The sequence below is a fragment of the Ischnura elegans genome, chromosome 3 (genome assembly GCF_921293095.1).
Source record: "Ischnura elegans chromosome 3, ioIscEleg1.1, whole genome shotgun sequence".
NCBI lineage: Eukaryota > Metazoa > Arthropoda > Insecta > Odonata > Coenagrionidae > Ischnura > Ischnura elegans.
Window position 1 is genome coordinate 10486610 of NC_060248.1, and position 6060 is coordinate 10492669.

Sequence of the window (6060 nt, forward strand, 5' to 3'; positions counted from 1 at the left end):
AGTCCGGTACGCAAGCACATTCCCAAATAGGAAAATTATTTTCATCCCATGCTGCCAAGGCCACGCATTTGGTGAACTTCAGTTAAAATAGTTAATCAGGCTTCCACGCGCTGATCTAATGGAACTCGGGAAACTCATTCCGGTAAAACTCGGATACATTTCGTCACGCACGCTTTTCAGAGGCAGAAACGAAATTACCGCCGATGCTTCACAATTTAATTCGAACAAATCGATGAGATATGCGAAAGAGAGGAAAAATACTCCAACATTGGTTTATTTTCTGAAGACTGCATTTAAATTGAACTTCAACCCACCGGAAATGTCGTAGTTTAGCAAAAAAATCTACATCGTCCGTATCTATTTCAATTTTAGAATCTTTTTAATATTTTATAAATCGTATTTTGATTTTTGCGTAGTATTTTAAGATCAATGGGTACTAAAATATTAGAAAATCTGATAAAATGGATGAAAATAGAGATGTTATCTTGCCTCGAGCTGTGCAGAAGTTGATTAGAGTGCCTTATGGATATGAAAAATATATTGCATGATATGTGGGAAATAGAAATGTGGGTGGAAGTTGTAAATATTAGTCGAATAACCCAAATGAAAATAAAGTAGTTACAAAGGTTATTCACAGATAGAGGAATTCGTATAATAATCTATAAGTAATTATCTATTGATTTAATGAGATATTTTATTCATTCACATTCAGAGTATCCTGATTATAACTGTCAAAAAATGTGTAAAATTAGGAAAAAGTAATAGTTCAGGTTATGAACAGTAATATAGCATTTTTTAAATAAAACATATTAGAGAATCTGATGAAAATAAAGATGTTATCTTCCCTAGAATACCATAGATGTAGGTAACAACGGACAGATTTTTCAAGTAAAATGCGTCAGCTATTAGGAAATATTCCCCGTGAAACGAAACATGTGAGGTATCCCAGACTATATGTTTGAGTGAAAGGCCTTCGAGTTCTGACAAGCTTAAAATTGGACAAAAATTTACATGCATACAACGTACCTTATTTCCCTAACAATTTCTCGCGTGATCAAAACCTTTAACAAGAGCGAGCAGAAATCTGCAGACATCAAGAGTGAATCAGATAAATCTTCTCATTTCCAACTTCTAAACAAGGGTCAACGCATGCCTCTCATTATTTTTATCTACTGTTATACTTTTAAATGCATTCGTATACTATACCGGCCCTTAAATTTTATCTATGTTAAATTTTATCTTTTCAACCTATTTTATTAAAAATAGGTTGTTAATTAATAATCTTCGCCAATTATTAAAATATCGATTGCATTAGATAAATTAAAATGCCACTGAAATGAGAGAGAACTACATTGATGTGAATATTTTTTTTATTCTTTACACCAAAGTTCTATTCTTTAAATTATTTTCCATTAGATGAAACTGTCACCAATATCCTCATTTTCTCAAAAGAAAAGCTGCCTGTATCGTTCATGAAAAGTTGACGTTACTTTTTTCTCAAGGAAAACAATTTTCACAAACTACCTTTTTAGGCGGATTATATTATGATACACCATCACGATATTTCCACCTGCATTTTAAATTATAAATGTTTTTAACAAATAATTATAATTAGGTAACTGTTCTTTCATTCAGCATAACTGATCCACATTGTAAAAGGGAGCGTGCACTTCTCGAGTCTTGCAACAGAAAATGTTGCTTAGGTAACTAACTTGAAGGTCGTGGCCTTAACCTTAAGCCATTGCGCTATTCTTCGAAGATGGAGGATTAAATAATAAATAACTATGGCTATAGTTACAGCACTTTCAAAACAATCGGACATATCTCCCCTTAAATGAAATATTGCATCCAGAATATGAAATCAATCGCTAGGATTGTAGCACTGGTTAGTCTGTAGAGTTTCCCAATGGCATTAGTGCGGTTAATTTCCTCTTCACAGTCCATTTGCGAGAATGCAGATTAGAAAGTCTTTTTCCCTCTCACTGGAAAAAATGAAATTTCATGCAGACGATGAAGCCAGTGAAATGACTTCGAACGACAGGATTATGGTAATCACATTGGCGCAGTAGTTATTAACGGCTGCTTTACGGCAATGAATTCGAGCATATCGCACATTAACGTGATAACATTCCATTTCGGCCAATGGCTTTTTACAGCGAATTAAATTCACGATATTAAATCAAGGGGTTAATGAGGCATTATCGTGCGTCGAAAACCCTTCAAAACATATTTTGAATTCCATTCCGATTTAGGGATAAAAAATCACAAAGTACATTTTCACGTTTCGATAGCCGTGGTCGTGGACAAGTGGCAATTGTGTCAATTGTGCATGCGAGCTCTGTTCTCAGCAGTTGCGCTGACCCAGGGGGTCGTGACCCGCACTGCCTGACCTCGCAATTAGAAACTCGCTCGGAAGTTGCTCGCGACTCCGTGTGAAAACAAATTTTCGGGCAGAGCGAGTTTGTTTGGCAAATTGCAGCAACTGGGGGGGGGGGTTGTGACTGCGTTGATATCCTTCTCCTTCAGGACTACACATGCTCAAATTACCGTGTCCTAAAACAATTCACGCACCTGACAATGCTTATTCATCGCTTAAAGTCCAAATATACTTCCGATTTAAGGTATGCCCATCACTAAAACCATGAATAGGAGGTCTGAATTACGACTTGTCGAGGGTTTCGATGAAGTGTAGGCAACCCACACAAAAAATGCTTAAATATTCTAAGTAGGTAACGCAAAACCCACGACAGCATTTATACATTTGATCGATTTGCCACTGCAAAAAAGTCATAAGATACATTCATATACAGGTTTCTTATATTCAATTGCCTGTACAGGATACTATTGATATAAGAATGAACGTTAATACTGATCCACTAAAATTAAAAAGAGCTGTGAAGGGCTGCTGACCTAAAACGTAAGAATAATTTCCATGGGACTCTTTCAATGATCAATACCTAACAAATTGATTGAAAATGAGGATATGAACAACAAATATAGATTCTAAAAAAGCACTCAGTATCGAGATACTCACTTTAATTGTCTAGGGATTTTAAAGTTATAATTTTCTAAATTATTATCATATAAGGGTTTTGTGATGGATATGCCTCGATTGGAAGCTTTTCTTTTACTCTAAGCTAAGCAATGACAATGTTGGTGCTTACGATTTTCATGTTTTGAGTAAATAATGCAGTTTTTTTACAATGATTAAGCGATGAAGTCTCACAGAAGGTTGAAGACCGTTATTTTCAAAATTTAACTACATATCATGGATAATTTTGACGTGCTAGAAAGTTGAAACAATTTTGAAACATTATTTTAATTATTGACCCCGTACGATGTATTAGAAGTTATAAATTCATTAATCAACAAGTTTTTCTTTGCACAAATTATCTGAATTTATATTTTCTATAATTATGCGAATATGAGTGGAATGTGCCATTAATTTACACCACGCATTTCTGACTCAATGACCTACGAAATTAAACTGATAACTGACAATAAAACTACGTCTTTCAATTAATTACTTACCTTAATGTTATTCCTAAATGGTGATTTTTTTCCTGAGTGATTTAAATCCATCTTTTTCATCACCGACCTACTAATAACTAGCCTTATTACATCCCAAATTGATTTAGTAAACGATGAAAAATATTTTTCTCAAATTATAGTACTTTCGGTCGTTCTATTTCGATTGCAATCTATCGAGGTATGAACTCGTGAGTAAATTAGGCGGCAAATAAAAACATTCTATCGCAAAGTGAAAATTGAGAAATATCAAAAATAAATATCGTTTCATGCACAATTTTATACACAAGAGCAATTTTGGACAAATGAAATTTTTACACTCAACTCCGTCGCCTATTGGTACTAGCTGAAATTGTTAACTTGAAAATTATGGAATTTTAAGGTTAAAAACGTGAATTTAAACCTTTGATGATAAGAATGAATTGGGTGATACTTGGATTGCAATTGCATAATTTGTACATGAATAATATGTATTATAACATGTAATATTCCACAAGTAATTACTTTCACCGATCGATTTCAATGTATGAGGCACGTTATCGATAACGTAAAGACTGTTTATGTGGCCTTACATGTTTGTTTCCAATCATTCAGGCATATGAATACGTTGTGGATACTTCTTTATACACATTACTTCATTATTATTACCTAATGTCATTGATGATTATGTGCCTATAAAAGCACATGGCAGAAGCGTCGACGCAATTTGTCTAAGATGTCAGCCTATTGTCTTAAAAAAGTCATTCATTATCATCAAATTACTATGGTTCACCAGGTGCAAGTTTAGGAATTTCTGTAAAAGTATACTTTCCAAATTTTGATCATATTTGCATATGAATAGTAACAACTAGTTTGGCATTAAAACGTTGTATTATGGCCAGCAGCTAAGTCAAAATATGGTAGCATTTTGCGTTTGAAATGAGTTCTTGATGTACTAATATATTCAACCGATTTGGGCTTGATATAGCGGAAGTTCATCATAAAATTGAATACTTTCTATTCAAGAATTTTGAGAAAATATTTTTAAAAATTCAGAAGATAGGTGGTGGTTAACCTATGGTGTATTGAAATGATAAAGACAGCTATTTTTTTGACAGGCATTAAAAAAATAAATGATCGTTATTTACACTTTGATGTCTTCCTGTAGACTAATTGGATAAGTTCACGCCTAACAAACTCCGAATTCATCCAAACATAACTTCGGGCACCTGTTGATACTAAATTCACATGTAGCATGCTATAAGTTATCAATTATCGTAAATACCGACTTTAAAGCGTTTAAAAGAGTTTAATTGATTAGTGATATTTATATTTTCCTTAAACAATGTCAGCAAATTTTACAAAAGTATTACACCGATTACAAACACTCGCATCTCCAGTCAGGCTTAAAATTTCAATATCGCCAGTGTCACGGAACTCGAGCCGTTCTCCATTTAGCCTTGACCATTGGGTCGTGGCTCGTCCGAGATATCCCGCCGTAAAAAAATTGGTGACCATGCACGCTTTTACAGGAGAAATATGCGAGTAGTAAGTATATAATGACTAAACTAACATATTCACACCTTTCACACAAATTAGGCGGGGAGCCGCAAGAGACTCGGAGGCTGTGCGCTTGGCTTAGATCGCTTAAGAAATCAAGAGCAGATGTCTTTCAGAAAGAAAAGGAAAACATCAAGGAATATTACTGTTTATAAAGGTTCAGCAGACACGATAAAATAAGAGAAGTGTTTTTCCAAACGTGTGAATATCCGAATTCGTTCATCCTCTCAACACTAAAGGATTTAAAGTGATAAATGCTACATAATACACAACACTCAAATCACTTCAACGTACACTACTGTCTTTCCTTTCTCTCCCTATTTTTACGTTATTTTTTCGAAGCATTTCCTTCGCACACCTATGATACCAGCTCGTGAATTTGTACTTAGATGTAGTTACTACTGTTTTCGAACACTAGGCATCATGATTTAATAATAGATGCTGAGGAGATTTTATTATCCTGTTCCCTAGAAACAAAACACCGAGAATCGCTCCTATTTTGAGCTCTAAATCGGTGAGACCTTATATCCCTTTGTCGTTTCCAACAGAGAGATACCTGAAACACATGGAACGACTCGAAGAAAGTATATAATACAGTCAAGAACTATGTAACATCAAGATTTTAATCAGAGATGACAAAGAAATTCCCCACCTCTTTTTTCCACTGGAACAAAACACCGTGTTCACTCCTTTCTTTTTGTGCCTAAATTCAGCGACACCTACAGGGAAACTGAGGGGTGGCATAGAAGAGGACGGGAGTGAGGAGGAGAGAGGGCGGGAAGAGACGAGGAAGAGGCGACACCTTTGGCTTGGTGGGAGTATAATTGGTAGCGCTCGGGTACTCGCGAATCGTTTTACATGCGAGAATCAAGGCATCATTTGCATCGCCATAAATCTTTCCGCCATGTGCACACACAGTACCTAACTAACTACCCCCTCCACACCGACACACCCTGGATGGCGTCCCTATTTACCCTGTATCCCTTTACCCTC